The sequence below is a fragment of the Xiphophorus couchianus genome, chromosome 7, assembly GCF_001444195.1.
Source record: "Xiphophorus couchianus chromosome 7, X_couchianus-1.0, whole genome shotgun sequence".
NCBI classification, from domain to species: Eukaryota; Metazoa; Chordata; class Actinopteri; order Cyprinodontiformes; family Poeciliidae; genus Xiphophorus; species Xiphophorus couchianus.
Window position 1 is genome coordinate 36,071,067 of NC_040234.1, and position 22,293 is coordinate 36,093,359.

Genomic DNA, 22,293 nt, shown 5'->3' on the forward strand with positions numbered 1-22,293 from the left:
CTGTCCCTGATGATCCCATCAGCCTGGAGGGGCTAACAACGTTTAGAGCTGACAGGAGCCATGCTCTTACTGGCTCTTACTGGTAAATCCAGGGGAGGTGGTGTTTGTATTTACATTAACAACAGCTGTTGTAACACCACCACCCTGTTCTCCACTCATTGCTTTGTGGACATTGAGTTCATGATTGTTAGATGCAGAATATAATTTTTGTTGTCTACGCCCGGCTGAGTGCCAAGACATAGCAAGCACTGAGTATACTTCACCATGCCATCCGTGACAGACTATCCATATACCCAGAGGGTGTTTTTATTGTTGCTGGAGATTTTAACCAGGCGAACATGAAGACTGTTCTTCCTAATTTCCATCAACATATGGATTTTCCGACCAAAGGGGAAAACACACTGGATTTGGTCTACACCAATATCAAGGAGGCCTTCAGAGCAATCCCCCATCTCAGCTCTTCAGATCATCTTTCAGTTATGCTCATCCCAGTATGCCAACCCCTGGGGGAGCCATGTCTGCACTGCAGGACTGTTTTGAGTGCACAGACTGGGGCATGTTCAGAGAGGCCGCTACGCACAACCAACACACGGATGTGGAGGAGTATGCAGCATCTGTCAAACTACATCCAATGGTGTATGGAGAAGGTTACAGCAACAAAGTCAATAGTCACACAGGCCAACCAGAAACCTTGGATGACTAAGGAGGTGTATTCTAGACTGAGGGAGCGTATTGCTGCTTTCAAATCTGGTGACATGGTCGCACTTAGATGCGCAAGGGCTAAACCGTACCATTAAGGCAGCAAAACATGCCTACAGTCAAAAGATCCAAGGTTTCTTTCATGATGCCACCAACAACCAGACAACTGTGGCAGGGCATCCAGTCTGCGACTGACTATAAAACCACATCTCCATCCTGCCAAGATGACATTAGTTTCCTTAATGAGCTCAACAGCTTCTTTGGAAGATTTGAAGCCTTAAATAAAACCCCTGCAAAGAAAGCTGCCCCTCTCCCTGATGAACAGGCCCTCAGGCTCGAAACACCTGCTGTGCAAAAATCCCTGAGGAAGGTCAACATACAAAAAGCTGCAGGTTCTGACAACATTCCAGCAAGGCTGATCAAAGAATGTGCAGACCAGCTAGCCCATGTGCTCACGGACATCTTCAATATGTCACTGTACCAGACCATTGTCCCCTCATGTTTTAAGTCAGCTATTATTATTCCAGTGCCCAAGAAACCAACCATCACATGTCTGAATGACATGCGACCAGTTGCATTAACATCTATCATCATAAAGTGCTTCGAGAGAGTGGTTAAGGATCACATCATCTCTATACTGCCTCCATCATTTGACCCATTCCAGTTTGCATACAAACCTAACCGCTCGACTGAAGATGCAATCTCCACTGCTCTTCATCTGAGCCTGGTACATCTGGAGAAAAGAAACACCCACGTACTGATGCTCAGCATTTAATACGATCATTCCCCAGGATCTGGTATGCAAACTGGTCTCCCTGGGCTTCAACACTCCACTCTGCAACTAGCTGCTGGACTTCCTCACCGACAGAACTCAGTCTGTCCATGTGGGTAATAACACCTGCAATGTCATTTCTTTGAACACTGGTTCCCCCCAGGGCTGTGTCTTGAGGCCCCTGCTGTTTACCCTGATGACCCACGACTGTCGTCGCAGGTTTAACACAAACCACATTATGAAATATGCAGATGACACAACAACTGTGGGATTAATTCAGGACAACAATGAAGTGAACTACAGAAAGAGGTACAACATCTTGTGGACTGGTGCAGAATAAACAACCTGCTCCTGAACGTCGACGTGACAAAAGAAATCATTGTCGACTTCAGAAGGTCTCGACCGAACCACACACCTCTCCTCATTAACGACAAAGCAGTAGAGATCGTCAGCAGCACTGACTTCCTGGAGGTTCACATTACAGACAATCTCAGCTGGACAATTCACATCACTTCACTGGTGAAAAAGGCACAGCAGCGCCTGCACTTTCTGAGACGAATGAAAAGGGCCTGCGTCTCACTTCCCTAGCAGGATCTCCATCTGGTCTGGGAGCTGCAAGGCCTCAGACTGGAAGTCTCTGTGAAGAGTGGTGAAGACAGCAGAGAGGATCATTGGGTCTCCACTCCCCCCTATCCATACCATTGCACACAGACGCTGCTTGGCCAGAGCAATCCAGATCCTCTCTGACTCCAGCCATCCTCTCCATGGTCTGTTCATCTGGTTGGCATCTGGCAGAAGATTCTGCAGCATCCGCTGCAGAACAGCCAGACTCAGAAATAGCTGTCTCCCACTGGCCGCCAGATTGCTCAACAATCCCATCACTAAAACTGTCTGAGACTGCTTGAAAATACTAAGTTATATATATATTATCAATACATTATTATTAGTTTATTATGTAATTATAGGCACTCTTGTGTTTCTGTGTGTGCTCCGGTGGCCAAACGATGACATTTCATTGCCAATTTTACTTATGTTTCTTTGAGCAATGACAATAAAATAAGTCTTACGTCTAAAGAGCAAAAAATCAGAAAGCCCTGAACAAAAACAAAGGAAGTTTACTCATATGAAGCATTGAGTCTGTGTTATATTTTCTATCCAAATATTTGATGAAGTGAAAGAATCTGCTGCTGAAAGCAGAGGAGCTGGTTGTAGTGTCAGAGACCTGCTGGTTTCCCAGCTGCTGGTTAGCAGGTCGAGCCTCAGTGAAACTCTCAAAGCTCCGTTTTTCACAAACGGATTAAAACTAATCCAGAAATTGCAGATTGCTTCACTTTGCACTTCCGCGGCTGAACTCCTGAAAACCCCCGGAGGTGGGAAACCCGTCAGAAGATCCCGCAGTCTGTCGGGTTTTCACGATAAATTATACGCCTGCAGAAATCCGTTCTGCGAAATCCCAGAGGCTCAGACTTATGTGGGATTACATCCCTGGATTCTTGTCTTTCTAACTAATTATCTCCTGGATGTAAAATGTAACTAAAGGCTTTATTTGATCGTCACTTTTTAAATTGTAATTTTTCCAAAAGTTGTCCAGCAGTTTTGAAGTTTTACCCTAAAAGTGTGAGTCCAACAAACCACATCCTAGTTAGTCTGGAAGGTAATCCTCACAGATTAATTCTTATTAATCAGGAAGCCGCAGAAATTCAGGAAGAAACGTTGAGATCCAAAACGCTGCAGGGAAACGTGTGATGAGGATGGGTCAGAAAAAAACCGGACTGCAGATTCACTGATGCGTGTAAAAATGTATTTAATAAAAATATGACTGAAGTACTGAGCAGATCATCTGATGTAATATTTAAACATGTCAGGAGACTAAAAAGGAAAAAATGGTTACAAAATAATAGATTTGGGTGAAAGAAACATTATTATTAAGTCGATCATTTTTAATGATAAAAAAGGACTTGTTTATTTCACTTAACTAGTACTTTTTCATCTATATTAAGAAATTATTGACTTAAACAGGCTCCTATATGTTGCTGAAAAGTTACTTATGAGGTTTTTTTTAATTTTATGTTTATTGAGACATTTGCATTGAAATTAGACCAAGAATACTTGGTAAGATTCTGTTTTGCAGTGTGGAATGTAAAAGTGTTTTGTTGATTTCCACTTTGGTTGTACAGGAGGCTCCACTTCTGCTTTTCAAAGGCCTACGGTGGTATTATTGAGAATCTGTCTGCAGCCATTTGTAAACGTTGAGTTTGGAGGCGTGGCCAGCAGCAGATTATTTGGATTTAAAGTGACGGAACCCCTAAACCAGCTAAAATCTGATTATTGAAGAAAGATTTTGTGGAGAAATGTCATGATGTTTTGTATAGGCCACAGATCTGTCCTAAACTGTTACAGGAAGCAGAATATGGTGCATCTGACCAGCAGAACTTGGCCCATACTTGGACTTTTCCATGACTTCATCTGCGCTGTGGAATCAGCGTTTAGATTTGGTGCAGACCACATTATTGTTTGTATATCTGCTTTGTTTTCACCACGACTGCACTGTAAAATTACGCCTCTGTGTAATTTTCTCCTGTTTGCTCCGACGTGAGGTATTTCTAAACGCTTCCAGATCATAAAAAGCTGGATCTCTGTGGAGTTCCTAAAGCGCAGCAGATGGGCTCGCCTGTCTGCAGGCCGATATTAGGCAGATACGGAGCGGCGCGGCGATTCTGCCTAATGACCATGGCGTCCTGACAGTAGCACTCAAGTCAAGTTGTATTCCACATCATAAATCAACAGCCGACTTTTGCTCCAACATTCCTCTCTAAGAGCCACATTATGTCCGTCCAGCCAGCGGAGACAGCTGGGACTATCTTGTTCTGCAAATGGGAACCCGACCAGAGAAGCAGCTGTTAAAACATCGATAAGACGCGGAGCGGAACCGCTCCGGATCCGGTTACGTTCTGCAGGGAGAGACGTCACAAACAGCTTTGTACCGCGGGACCAAAGAGGCGCGTCGGCCGATAAAATCCCGCGCTTTTTACGACCGCGCTTCTGGACTTTCTCAGAGTTGGCTTTGACTGCGGAGATGATTAGAAGTGAGTCCTGGGCACGAAGCCACAGACTCAGGGAGACGAGCCGTCAGCTGGAGGAGATCAGCCCCGGCCCGCAGCATGACGGCTGCTCTGACGTGGCCACGGCCGCGGAACGCAGCAAAACGCTCCAACCTGAGCATCAGGACTCCTCAGTCACACTCAGGACTTTATTTTCTCTTTCTAGTCAATGTAATAATCCACAATTTTATTGTTCTTGTAAAGATTTTTCCCTCTATTTCTGGGCAAATTAGACAGAAAAAGGTCAAAGGTCAGATCTTTTTTGCAACATACAGTACCGACCAAAAGTTTGGACACAACTGTGTGTCCAACCTTTTGGTCGGTACTGTAATCTAGATCTCTCCAGAAAACTAATTTAGCTGGACGACCAATCGTCCGAGTTGTTTTGAGAACATTTTCAACTGATATAATGGTAATAATGTCATGTTATTGTAAGAACTCATTCAGAAAGATCAATAAACTTTATTATGAAGTCTCTGTAAACAAAATTGTTATTTAAACAAACCGAAACATTAGACTTAAAACTTTTGTCATCCAGTTCTTGGTAGAAAGAGAAAAACTATAAATTACTGAATTTGGTCATCTAACAACCTCACATTAACACTTTTGAAGAAAAATCTTTGTTTACTCGTCCAAATATCAATAATTTCATTAAAAAAAACATGGCTTGGCATAGATTCCCATTTCTATTTGCTACTCTACAAAATGGGAAAGATGAGAGAACGCGCTGTTCAGCTTCTATAAATTTATTGATCTTCAGAAATATTTTTAAAAGTTTAAATAAACTGAGACACTGAGTTTGTTTTACACCACACATCTCCAAAGCTCTCCCAGCTCACCAAGTTGTCATGACAACCATTAGTTTTCAACCTTTACTTCCTGTTGTGCATCCGTAAAATCAACATCTGATCAAACGACGCTCAGCGTAGCCTCTTTTTATGCAACACTTTAAAAGTTAACCTAAAATTCGCATCACGATTGGATAGAACAATGTCACATTGATCATCGTGGCACTTTTCTCTGTTTTTCAACTTGCATCTGGACTTTACCGCCACCTAGTGGGCTGGAGGGTTTGGATTAATGATAGAAACAGGTCAGAAATGAGAAAACTGAGAAATTAAGGTTTTCACTGTCCCAGTCCAACTTCAAATACATCCATCTGTCCATCCAACAATCTTCCATTCATTCAGCAATAATCTGTCAGTCCATCCCTTTGTCCTGTAAATATTGACCAACATGATTACATTTTTAAACAAACAGATGAAACTGTGAGAGTCGACTGCCTCGGGAAGGTGAAGCAAACAGGAAGTGATGTCATTTCAGGGAGTCATTATATAAGCCGTAGCATTCAGAGGTTAAAGGTGAAGGAATTGATTTCATGCCGTCTCCTGAGACGCTTTAGAGAAAACATTGCCAGCGCTGAAAAGGGGGCCATGCCGAGACGTCTTGGGCGAGTTTAACAGATTCATCAGGGAGGATGAGGAGAACCAGGCTCTTCATCGGCCCTGTGTCTGCGCGGAGATTCCCGCCGCCCGGAGCTTCACTCAGAACCGCTCCTCACACCAAGGGTGTGCCGAATGGCAGTGGCAGCCAGAGGGATTCCCAAGCAGGGCTGAACTTTTGAACCCGTTGCCTCATCTCTCTTCCCAGAGAGACAAATCCTTCCACCTTTGTGTTTCAGGCTGGAGGTGGAAGCAGACGCTGGACTCTCTGTGAACTTTTCTCATTAACCCACTTCCTGCACCTCATCCACAACACCCAACAGAGCGGCTCATTGGCACAACCAGCCGCTGGTTCTACACCAACATCCAGGACTGAGGAGATGCTAACATTTCTTCGGGAGATGCTAACGTCTCCAGCCAGATGTTAGGTTCCACTCATTCCTGGGAAATATCGGGAACGTAACGTCTCCAACTGAATGGATGAAGCTGTGGATGACAGACATCCTAAGTGCACAAAGGAGCGTTATCACAGATCCTTCATTCCAGCAGTTGATGGGATTCATTGAGTCCGTTTTAATCCAAGTCCAGTCCGTTTAACTGGAAACGCCAGCTCCTTTGGAGAGGTTGAACTCTGGTTCGACAGATTCCAGCTCAAAAACAAAGAAAACAGCCCAAATCTCAACCTCTAATGAAATTGTCATAGATAAGAGATGTTTTACAATGAGTGACAATAAAACTGTGCAAATGTAAGCAGTTTAAAGTCTAAGGCTGTTTTCCCCTCTGATAGTTCTATTGGGACCAAAACTGCAACATCTGTTCCATCTCCAACTGCTTTTGTTTTCTTTCTCTCTGCTGTGAGTCAAACCAGCCAAACCCTTTGAGAAACCTGTTCCCCTCCTGGCCTGTAGTGGCGCTGCACCAAAAACCACTGAAGGAAATGACATGAAAACCTCTGAAGATATTGAGCACTACTAACTTCCTTCACCAAACAAAATGGCATCAGATTTTAGCGGGTGAAGGATTTCTCTTCAGTCTTTGGTTAAACACCATGAGCCGTTTCTCCTGCTAGCGTTAGGTTAGCATGTTTGTTTTCGTTGTATTTACCCACAATGCCTTGTTCTGCAATCCGCTTCCTGCTTGGAGCAATCGCTGGTCGACTTGCAGTGTTAATGAAGTGTCAACTTGGTAAAACAGAAATCAGAGGGCAACATTATAATTTAAAAGGACAAAGAGCCGCAAAATAAACGTCTCAGAGTTCAAAGAGTCTCGTCCCACTGGGATCTGGTTCTGGTCAGAATGTAACAAAGACCAGCCAAAAATTTCCCAAAAAGTCTGAATGCAGTTGATGATGAATGGGACACAAGATTAATATGAGTATATTATGGGAGCATGGACATGAAAGTGTCTCAGCGCCATTCTAGGAAAAGAGGAGTAATTTTCTGCCCAAAAATTAGAAAATTTCCCAGTTTGAAAAGTCAAAGATTTTCTGGAAATTTTTTTTTAGATTAATCTTGGACAGTTCTAGAAAAAACTTGAAAAAGTCTGAGTTTAAAAAGTTTAAAATTTGCAAGAAAATTTTGATCTTTGATCAAAAGTCAGAATTTTTTAATTCAGATTTTTTTTTTCTTGCAATATTTCCATGTTTTTCTGAAAATTTTCAGACTATTCTTTTTTTTTTTTGGCAATAATTTATTCTTTCTTATTTATTCATCTTAGTCTAGTTGTATATTTCTTTGAATGTATTTTTAGTAGCTGAATATTATTTGTGTTTAATCTTTGCTCTTATTAAGCAGTGGGTTATTCTTGTGTGACTCTATTTTCTCGGACTGCCTGTCACTTTGCATTTGAGCCAGAAATATGATTAAAGGTATTTTTATTCTATGGTGATCGGCCGTCAGGTCAAATGCTCCACATTTTCCAGAAAGATGGATCAAAAATAAACCGCGTCTCCTGGTTTATGCCGTTTCACGCTGACACCGATACCCCGCACTCAGCCGTCTGAAACTAATTGCCCGTTGCCAGTCCAGCCCAGTGACCTTATAAACTGCTGTCCAGATTAGGTTCCCAGTCACGAACAGTTGCAGATAGTAATGAGCGGGTTGCTGCGCCTGGAATAGACAGATGGGAGCAGCGGCTGCCGGAGCCATCTGGAAAAGCCGAGCGGGATTCCAGGGCCCGACAATGAGGTGAAGAAAAGTGATTTCCCCGGCGGGCCGGTCGGGTCCGGCGCTGATTTGTACCACGGCAAACAGGTGGAGCAAACCCGAGCAGCCTCAGCTTCTGGTTTGCAGTTCATCCTGGTTCTCCTTTAGAGGCGTCTGCTGATTGATGGCCCAATTTGGTTTTATCCTCCTGCCTCATATTCTGACAGTAAAAGTGTCTTTTTTACGCAGCTGAAATGATAGATAGGGGTCCGCCTGCAGCGTTCAGAGGGAGTCTGGTCAAACTGCCACACTGGAGGCTGGATTTCTCTCTGAAATAAAACGAGTTTCTCGTCCAGCTGAGGCTCTGACATCTTCAAGCTGCTGCACTGAACTACGAAACTACGGGAGTTCCTCAGGGTGCAGACCTTCCTGCTCATGAACCAGCAGGAAGCTTTCTGTGAAGAGAAGCAGCAACGCAACGCCGACCTCAACCCCAATACTCAACTTGCACAGACCTGCAGCAGCTGGTTTGGTTTGGTTCAGTTCGGTTCGGTTCAGTTCAATTTGTTCAGTTCATTTAAGCTTGCAGCGATGTAAAGTTCTCTGACATCATGTATTAGTAGCAGTAAGTATAAATATCGTTCAGAACAAACTGATCGCCCAAACTCATTTAACTAAATTCACTCAGCCGGTTCCAGTCCGGTTCCCTCAGAATGGTGGTTCTGCTGCGGCTCGTCAGGCGGCCATGTTGGATTGTTTAGTTTTCAGCCATCGTGTCGGTGAACTCCATGTGGGCTTTTAATCCGACCGTCGGTTTGAATTCATTTCATGTATTGTGACGCCGTCCAGTGAGCCTGAAGTTGATCTGACAGACGCTGTTCCTTTAATAGCATTCATCACATCTGATTTACACACATTACACAGAAATGATGGATTTTATTTGCAGAGGCGTGAAGTTAGCCTCATGCTGGAGGAACAGGGAGGAAATCACCTCCAGTGGAGCATGATGAAGATGAATCAGACTCAAAAAGTGATGAAGATGATGAGCTGCAGGAACACCAGTAGAAACTGGGACTGGAACTGGTGGAAAATCTGTGGAAATTATGAGCAAACATTCCTTTTATAGAGTTTAATGTCATGTGTTTGCTAATTAAATAATGAGAGGTTGGTAGAATGCAGCTGCTGCCCTGAGGCAAAAAAAAAACAACTATAAAATTAATTTATAATATATTTATTTTTTCCCTTTAAGACATTTTTTCCTAACATTCACCATAATTTTCGCCATAGAGTATTAAATAATAATTACTGTTGTTAATGGGTCATGTTGTGATCCCGGGTCACATCTGAATTCTTTAATAATTGTTTAAAAGAGCTTGCTATATTCAGTTCTCTTCATTATTGCTACATTGTGTTGCCATGCTGGTTTATTGTTTAGCTTGGTTTCGTAGTTTATTCTTGGGTTCCTCTCTTTCTCCATTAGGATTTACTTCTCTTCTGCCATATTCCTGCTTTTCGTCTTGGTTGCATTGGAGACCAAAACCTCCATCATCTGCTCCACCTCCAGCTGCTGTGGTTCTCTTTCTCTCTGCTCTGAGTCAAACCAACCTGTTCCCCTCCTGGCCTGTGGGGGCGCTGCACCAAGAACCACTGATGGAAACCACACAAAAACCTCTGAAGACACTGAGAGCAACTTTCTTCTTCACTTTAAGTTGCTCTTCAGTGAGGCGAACTGCCTGCAAAGTCATTCATTTTCTCCTTCTGGGCAAAATACCAGGATGTGGACTGAAGACTCATGTCGTTATTTTAGCACCAAACTCTGGACTCCATCCTCCAGCTCTTCCATTATCTTTGCTATTAGTTTTTCTCATGACTGAAAACGGTTATGTTTAGTCCTTGGTTCATATCCATCGGTAAGAATTAACATTTAACGCATGAGCCAAAAATGCTTCATAAAGAGGAAAAAGACATGTACAAGTCGCAGAACCAGCCAGACTATGGAAAAAAGTGACTTATAGTCCAGAAAATAAGGTATACAAAAATGGAGTGGTGTCAGATTTAGGAGGTTTGAGGATTTATATTCTGTGTTCAGTTAAAGACCTCGAGCCATTTCTCCTGCTAGCGCTAAGCTAGCATGTTTGTTTTGGTTGTATTTACCCAGAATGCCCTGCATTGTATTCCACTTCCTGCTTCTGGTCCGCTTGGCATTCGTAAATGCATTCAAACTGCACCAGAGTTCACATCAGCCGAACCCAGACTGAGGTTTGTAGGCGGACCAGAGTTCACCTCAGAGTTTGATTACACATTCCCCAAATGGACCGGACTTTCTGGACAAACGGACTGGAGTTGGATTAAAGCGGACTGAATAGGCTGGCGTGAACTCACCCTAAATCATCAAATTTCAAAGCTGGGCTTTATGGTTGACAAAGGACCTGGTCTGCATCCCCAGGCTAAATCCAGGTTCTGCATTTTAGTTCCTCACAACTTACAAAACACAAACGTTGATGTTTATTGGAGGTAAAAAGCATCACAAACCTGCAGGAGATCCCATACTTCCACTCACAGATTAAATTCAGGTGATCATGAAGAAATATTAAGTTTGAAGAAAATTCCAGAAGACTGCTTGGACAAAGGGGACAATTCAGGAACAAAACGTCCTGTACTTGTTTTGATTTGATGCTTAGCAACTAAAAGCTTCTTCATGGTACGAAGCGCGTTAGGGGTCTAATATCCCTTTTCACATGCCTTCGTCCGGCGGAGCTTCAGTCTGTCGCGCTTGTCTTCAGCTGTTTGGGCTCCATAATGTGAGAGCTCCCAGCTCCTATCAGTGTCCCTTTGTCTCGTCCTACAGAAAGCCTCCTGTTGATGACTTATTTTGGAAAGCAGAAGCTCGGGCCTCTCGGCACTCAGGACAAGATGGCGAGTGACAGGGCCAGGCTGGCTGAGCCTCGCCTGTGTGAAAACTGGGGACCTGATAACAGCTTTTGGGAACGCATCCAACATCATCATGTTATCGTAAAGTTTGGGCTTTATTTTGAAAGTCAGTTACTTCCAGTTAATGTTGATGGTGACCCTGCAGTATGTAACTGTCAGGAAAATATATTCTTATTTTTTAAAACTGTCACTATGTTTTCACAGTGCAATATGAGACAATAATCTGTGAGAAGATCAATCTTCTCTCTGAGCTGCTATTACTGTCTGAACAGATGCGCCAAAAACAACGAATCAGTGTCAGGAGGTGGGTCTTAGTGCTGTCAATCATCCTCATGTACACTGCTAAATGTGCTAATGGTGGAGAAACAGCTTATTTATCCGCCGTCATCTGTGGCTATGCTAACAGGCTGTGCTAACTGCAACATAGCAGAAAGTAACAGTGGAAAAGGGAAGAGGAAATGAGGATGATTGACAGCACTAAGACCCGCCTCATGGCTCTTATTGGTTGTTTCTAGTTAGCACTGGGAGAAGGCAGAGGAGCTTGTTTTTTTTTCTTTCACAGTTGGTCTCATAACAAACTCTTACATCACAGTGACTGTTTAAACAAAGATGAGGTTTTTTTTAAAGTTACATACTTCAACTTAACAAAAGAGACAAATAAAAGCTAAAGTTAAAGTGTAACTAAGTCTAACAAGTTTAGACAAATTACAACAAAGTGGGCAGGACCAGAGTGGACAGAGGGGCGTGGTCATCTGTGGAGATGAGAGGAAAGGGCTAAAGGGGGTGTGGTCAGGATGAACCTGCAACCAATAGGAGAATTCAGCTGCTTAGCCATCACTGACCTACAGAGGGCAGTACTGAGATAGCAAAATATTTGAGAACTTAATACATTTACATGTAAAAGTCAAAATTCGCACAAAAACATAAAGATAAAACCCTAATTAACATATTTAGACAGTTTATCAGAAGAAAAAGTAGATTTTTCACAAATGATATGCTAGCTTTGACCAATAGGCTTGTTGCACTTTGCTTTGTGCACCTGTTTCAAGCTGTCTGGAATTGGTTGGAAGTTTTTTATTGTTTTTATTTATTCCACATATTGTGCAACTTTTCATTTGTGAAACTGCAGCAGTCCCTTCAGGTATCAGCGGCCTGGTTGGAACAAAATCTACATCCTCTGTCTGTATCAGTTATTTTCACTGGTTTGAATGAATAGCTGATTATCTAACATCAGCATTCTGCAGAGTCAGAGTGAAACAGCAGCTGAGTTTATTACCTGCTGCTCCAGCTGCTGACCAGCATCAGGGAGGGGAACAGCTTTATGTTTCGTTGCAGGCAGGATCATAAAATTTGAAAAGAAACACTAATTATCTTCATCAGTTTCCAACTTGAAAGACATTATAGATCTCAATCCACCTTAAATCCCTAATGTAGCCAGAGCAGAAAAATAGGTTAGTCTCTGATTATTCCTCCTAGAAATGTAGTTTCTAAGTTATTCTGGACAATTAAAAACATTATATGATTAATACATAGTATCTGACCACACGGAGTTTTAAGGATCATCAACTTCCTGTCATAAACTGTACATTAAAATCACAAGTTAATCCTCCAGGTTTGTGTTTCTCATCTGGCATGAAACAATGAAACGGAGCCGGCTGCAGCTGTCCTGGTATTCCTGTAGAGCTCATTAATCTACTCAGCGTGGATGTGCACCAACAACAACAAAAAAAACAACAGTTTTAACCACATCAGATTTAAAAATATCAAAAAGCCCACACAACTATGAATGTTTACAGCAAGACGTTTTTAGGAAAAAATGTTTCATGTGTGCAATGTTTGCTGGGTGCACACACTATTTTACTGTTCGGCAAACCAAACACACACAGCTAATATGATGTTGGGTGCATGTTTATGAGGCGATTCATAAATAACAGCTATCAGTTCTCAGTGTGAATCAGTCTGGTTTTAATGCAGGCAAAATGAAAAGTTTTACCTCTCAGGAAGAAAAGAATGGGGTTCATTTTTCAAAGTAATTCCCTCAATGTTATTCATTCATTCATAAATGTGACAGTTTCAAGCTTGCTAACAACATTTTTTAGCTAAATATTCACATAGCAGATATATTTTCAGTTTGCGGTTAAATATTTGGCTTACTAATTAAATATGCTGTACTTTTTTGGACTGTGTACCTCTACAAACAGGACCCCATTAGTTTTCTGAGGTAAATTTCTGCCAGATAAATCCAGTAAATCTGTGGCCTTTCCTGGAAATGTTCCTTAAATGGAAATTTATCCCAAATTCCTGCAGCCTGAATAAACGGGTCTAGAAAAAAGATGGAGGCCCATGGAAAACTTTCTGTTCCTCTGTGAAAGTTTACATTCATACAAGCTTCCAAGGTCTGTGCTTAGCTTAGCATCCATTATTTTATCAATTTGAATTGACTTCCAGTCTTTCATAAAGCTCCATTTCCACTGTATGATCTCTGGATTTAAACCTCTGAACCAGAGTTAGACTCTTTGTTTTGATTTGTGCTCCGGTCACAGAAACATTAAAGCCAGTCCCATGTGACCCTGCAGAGAGTTTGCAGGGTTCCTTGAATACTTTCCCAGGAAGGAACCAGGTGTTGTCAGGATATTCCAGCCTCTGTGAAACCCATCACAGAGAGGAGGCGGAGCTCGGATTTCCATGGCAACCTCTGAAAACACGCAGCAGGAAACGTATTGTTTTACCAAATTAATAACTTGTTTTGATTAGCTGACTGATTACCAACAACAACACGCAGTCGCCACTTCGTGTCACCGGGGCTTCCTGCCTCCACTAGACCGCATCCTGCGTTTCCACAGCAACCTGTAAATAAATGCGTCTCCTGTTTCAAGGGGAAATAGTTTTGTTTTAGGTCCTAATTAAGTAGCTGTAATATTATTTTCTGGAATAACACTTGGAGTGCTGAGTGAATTATTGAGCTGTTTGTTTTACAGCCCTGCCAATCATCAACTCTGCTGTTTCCAACAAAGAAGAGAGAGATTTCATGGATTTTTTTTGTTGAAACTTTATCGCCTCACACCAAAAATAATCCTATCTCATAAAATAATCACATGTCCTGATCTCAGAGAGGTTTCGGTGTTGAAAGCTGAGCAGCAGCAGCAGCTGCTGGAAGCTCGGGATGGAAACCTCCTGTGTTTGTCTAACATTCCTCTTGCTCGACGGTCCGCTGTGGCTGATTGCCTCGCGCTGCAAAGGATTATCTTGTCTGTTTATGAAATTATGGAATCGTTAAACAGCTTCATCAAAACTCACTTCCAGGTGATGTAAGGGTCTCCGTCAGCTCGGCTCTGAGCATCAAGCCAGATCTGTTGCACACATGCAGGAGAAGTCATGTCTGTCTGATGGGAGTTTTACATCAGGTGGACCATTTATCATGTTGTTCACAATGTAAACATAAAGGAGGAAATACAAAGATTTAATAAAAATCAGTTAAATTTCCTGTTACAGTTTTAGTTTTTTACAGTAGTGGGCACAGCTAACTAAAAAGTTATATGTGCCCACTAAGGCTAAAGCTCAACATGGTATTTTGCAGAAGCTAAAGCGCTAACATCAATTCACATTGTATCTGCCCTTGATAGACTGCAACGCTTTAGCATCAGTTTGTTTTTGACATTATAATTTACATGCACTATGAAAGCTAAATGTGCTAAACATTTCAAAGTTAGCAAACATGCTAAGTCGCTAAACAAAAAATTAGCTCTGTTATTAGCATGTTAGATCTGGAGGAGGATGAGGTCGACGCCCAGAGAAAAACCTGTTGACACTGGAATGGAGGTTCACCTTTAAGCAGGACATGGTACCGGCCCGCTTTGCCTGAAGTACTAATACCTGCTTCAATCATGGTGATTGAAGACTAGTGTCAGACTAGTTTGCACACCTTAAACGAGTCTGACATAAACAGAAAATCTATTGGCAGTTGTGAAAAGGAAAAACAGAACCAATACTGCAGAGGAGCTGATAATCAAAGCAACCTGGGTTTCCTCAACAGAACCGCAGGCGGGTCTCCTCCATGCTGGTTTTGTTTGTTTTTGTGGTTTAATTCACCAAGCTAAATCTACCACTCTGTGACAAAAAGTTTCACTTTTTGAATTAAGTCACTGAAATAAATGACATTTTGGACGATATTGTTACTTTGCTCTGCTGCTGTATCTGAACATTCTTCTGCTGGATTTCACTGGATGTAACTTTAAATGCCAAACAGATCTCAGGGTCAATGGGTTGACCCTTGTTTGTTTCCATTATCTGCTCCATATACAAACCCAGCGAACGCCTCTCTAATCAGCCTACTGATTACCTTCCAAGGTAATAGTCCGGATGTGTAACTGTACCGTCATGTTGTTTACAGGAGGATTCAAACAAACCAAAGGACTTGTTGCTGAGTCCAGCAGATTGAGTAAAGGGTGAAGGATGGATCCTGACTGCTTTGGTTTATTTGTTTCCTCTTCCAGCACAAAATGCACACATGACTCATCAGGATGTGATTTTTTTTATTACTATTACTCTGTGGTCCACTGGTGTGTTTGGTTGTGCCAAAGCACACATGAGTCCGGCCAGAATCAGGCGGTCATCGTTTTTATTGAAGGATTTAAAATGCCAAAAGGAAGGGCAAAGAAAGGAGGCATTATACAGCTGCAGTGATGGAACTTTAAAAGAAACCCTTTGAGTTATCCCGTCGAGGTCATGGCCTTTATCTGTCACCAACGCACCACCACACAGATGTTGTGCTTTGAAAACTTTGTAAATTTTTGTGCAGCGTGATCAGATGCAAATTATCTCCTTACAAAGAGGCTATTAAGTCAAAACCTTGATAACAAAAGCAGACTTTTACTGTGTTTTCCTCAAACTATCAGCAAATTTCAGCACAGTCACATGATTAGTACACAGTGAAGGTGTGAGAGAGTCTGGCCACAGACTGGCTGCTATAAAAGAGGAGCAGAAAGAAAAGCTTCAGCCAGCATCAGTTCGCATCCAAACAGCCTCAGAAACCAGAGAATCAGAGGATCTGCTGAAGACAAGAAGGCCTCTGGACTTTCAAGAAGGTAGGCCGAGTTTTACAGGAACATGCCACCTGTTCAGAGCAACAAACTCTGCAGGAAGAATGAAAGACTGAAAACCCGAGAGATCACCCTGATCCAGTCAAAGTTCAGAAAATCACTCCAATTCAACTTCAACAATCCATGGATTTTCCAGCCCGGCTAAACAGAGTCACACGGCTAAAGCACTAACCTGATCGTCTGTTTTCCTTTCCTGGATTAGGAACAGGGATCTATAAAATAATTACGGGTTCACACCACGAGGTTCCAACTCCAACTTTTGTTGCATCTTTTCTCACTGAGGACCAAACTGACTGGCGACAAAACTGATCATTCATCCATCGTCTTTACCTGCTTGTCCTTGAAGGGTCACATGAGTCTGGTACCAATGGTCATTGGTCGAAAGCCGGGGTAAACACTGGACTGGTTGCCAGGACAACACAGGACATTTTTCCTAAAGGCTCCCACATACTCAGGCAAACTGTACACTTTGTGCAGACTCTGCGCACACTGTCGTCTGGCGGTTGGGATTTCATAACCCATCGTACCTCCTGATTGCCTACAATTTTTTGTGACAAATTCCTTCATTTCCCACAATCCAAATGGATACTAGCAAGTGTGATAAGTGAGTTGGGCAACAAGTTGTGCTGACTCTCCACATTATCGGCTTGGTGTCACATACAAAACAGTTCAATGTGATATAAAGATTTACCGTTGAGCACACGTATCTGACGGATGTCTGCATTGATTCTGTCTGGAGTATGACTTGACCTTTGAGGAGTGAAGTACCCCAGAGCACGTGGAGGCCTTAACATTCATGTTTTTTGGTCTTTGTACCTACAAAGAACCCGTGCATGTATGGTGAGAACATGCAAACTCCACGCAGAAAGACCTCAGAGTAGGATTTGAACCTGAAACCTTCTGGCTGCAGGGCAGCAGTGCTACCAACTGCTCCACCATACAGCCCAAAACTGAACATTTGATACGGATTTTTACAATAAGGTAGTCAGCATTGCTTTACTGGCCCATATGAATCCAGGTCAGGTTACTTTTGGGACTTTTAACATCTTCTGCTGCTATAAATTTATTTGTTTATTTAAGGATCCCCATTATTCTCTACCACTGTAGAGACTATTCGTCCCAGGGTCCAAATAAGAAGAAATAAGAAGCTGAACTGTTAGAGATGTGAACTGATAAAGATTCAGCAGCTCCTATAAAGAACTGCTGCATATCGAAAAGCAAAGATTCTGACCTGAACTTGGGTTAATATTGGGGAGAGATGACAGTTTCAGCAGATCCCACATTCGTTTCTGGATGGCTGCAGTTTGTGATTGCCTCGGGAGGAGCGTGGCAGGACAGATATTTTCAGACCCATAAAGTCTGCAGCCTGCAGGTCCATGGAATAATCCTCCGTCCCCAAAGGCCTCGCTACCTCCTGCTCAATAACAGTCTGTCTCCTGCCTTAAAAATAGCTGGATGCTGGAACTCTCATTATAACCATTCAACCGTCCATCTCGGCAGTGGAAAACAGAGGGGAGGGAAATGGGGTTTGTTTATGAACGAGGCACTAGCAGTTTTAACAAATGGCTTCAGGATTTTACACATCCAAGAAGTGATTGGTGTAAGATGCTGGGACTCTGAGGAGGTGAAGACCTCACTGAAAAAAACTCATCTGTGAAGAAGAGGATTCATCCACCTGCAGAGAGCCAGAGCAGAAAGCTTTTTATCATGCCCGGCTTTAATGATCTTCTGTAGTTCTCTGTTGCGTCCTCCACTCATTGATTCTGAAGGAATCAGAACCAAACCAGAGTTCAGGTCGAGAAATCCTGACCAAAAGCCAGGTTGTGGTTGGGATTGCGCTAAACCTTCGGCGTGGAAACATTTCGCATCTGTTATTCCCATTTCATTTCTGTTACATTTCATATTTAGCAATAAATATGCTGATGATAGTGTTATCCATCAATAACATCTCACATGAACTGAAATAGTTAACTCCTACATACGTTTCTTAAAGGGACAAAGTCTGGATGACTTCCTGCTGAGCTCGCACTCGAATTATGGTTCAGATGGAGTTTGTCTTTCTACTGTCACCACCTGCATGTTCAGATTGCTGCCAAGTTGACAACACATGCTTGTCCTAGAGCAGTAGTTGCTGCAAAGTCTATGACTTCATGCAATACACTAGAAACTTTGTACCAATCAGTGCAATAAAATGAATTTCAGTGCATTGTTTTACGAGTCAGACTGGAATATATGTGATTGAATGTGAATCAATGATTGGATTGATTTCTGCACATAAACTCGATCGGCTTGTCTTGTAGAGTACCTTGAGATAACATTTGTTGTGAAGTTATTGTTTTGTTGTATAAACTAACTGAACTAAATAATCTCTGAAGCTGTTCAGTCTGGAAAAAGACAAAATATAAGCAATAAATAAATAAAAAATACATAAAAACTAATCAGAAAGTCGTTGGATGAAGTAAGCACACGAGAACCCAGTCATAATGGTGGCTCTCACAGACCTGGATAGCAGCACAGATATTAATTGGTAATCAAGTACAGAAACTCATAACTCATGATGACAAGTAATTTCTTCTACTTCAGGCGTATATATGTATGTGTAACAAAATAGACACGTCTGAAAACGTCATATCTCTCATTTCCTCTATTTTGAACGTACCTTGAACTTCGTATGACCGATATTTATTTTGCAATGCAATTGGACGAACAGGTGTCTGTCAATAACAGTTGACCAATCAGGAAAGATTAAGGTTTGACGGGGCGGGACCTTGAGTCCGATAGGGGAAGAGCGATACGTGGGGAAACGGAAAGGAAGAATGGCGGCGCTTCGCTAAAGATTTTCATAGTGTGAGTTTTAGTTTTAACAGTTAGTAACTTGTTTTAATGTTCGGACCTCTGATGTCATTTGTTGTAAATCAGATTCAGAAAATTGTTTAGTGCTGTTACTTGCGTTTAATGGAGCCTGTAGATTGTTAGGAAGGCGATTAGCATACTTATTTTGTTAGCTTCAGTGTGCTAATAGGCAAGCAGTTTCTGAAAGCATCATATGGGAGTTTGTATTACATGTCTTTTTGTAATTTGTTTTGTGAACTAATTTGGGATTTGTGCAAAATCTAATGTAGGGCTTTGAAGAGACGTCACTCAAGCTGTAGCAACGGAAGCGCTCAGGAAGCTGCCTCTGCTAACCCTGAGGCCCAAGTTCATTCCAGCCGTGGGCAGAGAACCAGAACCAGAACTTTAAAGTTCACCTACCTGGACATAAGGGTTTGAAACTGACTGGACATCACGGATGAGATCTCCTGAGGCAACTGTGAGTACAATTACACATCCAATGAGTTCCAGCCATGTAATAGACTACCACCAACTAAGCACTACAAACTAAAAGTTTCGGGTATTACAGTTCTACTAATAATCAGTGTAATATACCAGTATATGTTTTTTTCTTTTGGGTAATAATTGTTACTCTCATGTCTTAAAGGTTCAGATGTGGTTGATTTAGGTACAAACCAGTAACATTAAAGCCTATGGCTCATAATGGGAGTTTGCTGATGTAGAGCAGCTACACTAATTCAGCCAGACATCTTTTTTTTCTAATTTGAAGTTATAGTTTTAGGTTTTGGTTGAACTATATATTGTGTAGGTAGCTAATAATTTAGCTCTTGTGCATTAAATCTAGCTATGGTGTCTTTGGAAGAACAAATTAAAGTAGGCTTCTGTAGCATTACTAGTAGTAGCTATTCTCAGGTTCTAATAAATGTGCAATTTAAAAAATGTCCAAACTTTGTATATTTGTCCATAAAAACACATTATTTAGAAGAATATGGATAATCTGCAAAACAACAGGAAGGTAAACACTTCATTGAGTTTGTTCTGTCAGTAATTGTTCTAGAGCAGGGCTCTGCAACCTTTACAATCCAATGAACCATTTTTGTCCTGTGTCCAGTTAACTAAAACTCAGTTAGAGCCACAAATGTTACCTGACCTTTCGAAAGAAGACACAGTTTTTGATTAGACCTAGGAAATGTCAAATTTAAGCAACCATATGTTTGTTTTTCTTTATTTTAAAACAAATGAAAACAATATTTTCAACAAAAATATTGTTTAAAAAATATTGCAGGTAATTTTAGTATCTTTTAGTATAATTACCATTGTTGTGGTAATTCAATGTAATTATTTCTTTAAAAAAACATTTAAACTGCTAAAACCTGAATTTGTTTATATTTATAGTTAAAAACATTAGTTGGGTCTTTCTTTGTTTAGCCATAATTATTAAGAACCGTTGTGGAAGGTCCAAAGAGACACTTATGTCTGTCTAGCAGCTGTTAGGAGGAAGGACATGTGATAACGCTCCTTTGTGCTCCCATGATGCGACAGTCTGTCACTGAAGGAGTTCTGTTCATTAGCTTCTTTAGATTGTTACTGCTGTTTAAAAAAATCAGTTTTACTCTTTCTAAACACAAAGATTCATCTTTCTTCATCTGTTGCAGAATTTGTTGGTCAAATTAATTTAAAATTTGATATATTAAAAACTAAGTGAAGCTTTCTGTAGGTAAGTTCTTTTGGAAAAAGGTTCAGGGTGTAATCTGGATGAAATGTTATCTATTACAGTAAAATCAAAGCAGAGAAATGCAGTAGAGTGTGTAGAGAAGAGAAATCACGCAGAGATTTGGCGTTTTGAGGCCTTTTTCACAGAGCTCTGCTGATTCCCAGCAGCTGTGCGTGATCTCAGACACTCTGCTTCAGAAGCTGCGGCCAAGCTTGTGTGTAAATCTGTGTATTCAGGTGCGCCGTGTGAAGTCATCTCACACAAAGAGGCCAAACTAAAGATTTGCAGGGAAGCTGGAGTTTCCAGGCCAAAACCTTTTATTCTTCCACCACTCACCCTTTTATTGTCTCAGCTACACTTTCTTCCGCTGCACCAGCTCTTGTTTGAACTCTTCCAGTTTTGACTTTTCGTCCCTCACCCATACACCTCTTCTTGTGCGTCATTAATGGGTTTTGTTTCCAGCTTTAACAGTCATCCCTGTCCTGCAGCTGAGGGAAATAAGAACGCCACATGGCATGTAGCCAACATCAAGCTCTGTTTGGAGTCCTGTCTGTTGGGCTGTGGAATTTCGATCGGATTCTCTTCTTTTTTCATAAACACGACAAAACAGTTCTGCTGGTCTACCAGCAGCTAGCTTTCTATTTCATAAATCTTAGCTGAATATTCCAAATGTCAAGATCATGGAAGTTCAAAACACAACTTGTCCGCACTGTTCATTTATGTTGGAAAAAGACGCCAGAACAAAAAGAGGCCACCAATCTCATGATGTAACATTACATGAACCAAAGTGTGATAAGTATTTGTGCCATAATTTACTATTTACACACTGTCACAGAAATCTTGTAGTCAGAAGTACTGGAAAAGTGAAATATCTGTATAACTAAATTTGCCTGAATAGTGAAATAAGTGAATCAGTAATACTCAGAAATAGGTTGTATTTGATCAAACATGTAGGATCGCTTCTCTGTGCCAGAATAGTCGTATCGGTTCTAAAAGGCACAGTTTTCATGCCTGTCTTAACCAAATGGCACTGCACCGGGGCAGTATCCATAGATGGAGGGGGTACATCTCTTCAGAGACCACCAGACTCCATTTTGTTTTAGTTTTACTGCAGAAACCAGATTTTGTCAACAGAAACATAATCTAATGGGAAAAGGGAGAGCTTGGACTTTCAACGTTTCTTCAGCAAAGGAAACGTGGGTCGGGTTTGTTAAAAAGAGAATATGAAACAAATCAGAATTTTTTTACTCCTAAGATACATTTTATGCACCACTGACTCGTCTTTTCTCAGTGTCTGAGCCAAATGAATGACAGATTGCTGAGTGATAGCTTTTAAATCCCTGCTCATAGCGTCAGTCTGTCAAGTGTTAAAGTAATTTCTCTTCCTTCAATTTTATTCCTCATATAAAATCACATACAAGATGAAAACTTTGCCATAAATGTGTCCTCCTTGGTGCTATTGTGTTGCCCATTTTTGTCTGAGTTGGGATTCCTATTGTGGTTTCATCATTTTCCCTATTAATAACATACGATTTCTTCTACTATCGCTACGCTACCTC

At 41.5% G+C, this 22,293-nt stretch overlaps 1 long non-coding RNA gene across 2 annotated transcripts in view; it reads left to right on the forward strand.

Moving 5' to 3' along the window:
• The first annotated feature begins 18,895 nt into the window (after nucleotides 1–18,895).
• Nucleotides 18,896–22,293, forward strand: part of LOC114148912 (uncharacterized) — a 99,568-nt gene continuing 96,170 nt past the window's right edge. For both annotated transcript variants that reach the window (XR_003596381.1, XR_003596380.1), the window contains exons 1-2: nucleotides 18,896–19,035; nucleotides 19,311–19,498. This is a non-coding gene — a long non-coding RNA (uncharacterized LOC114148912). The remainder of the gene's footprint in view (nucleotides 19,036–19,310; nucleotides 19,499–22,293) is intronic.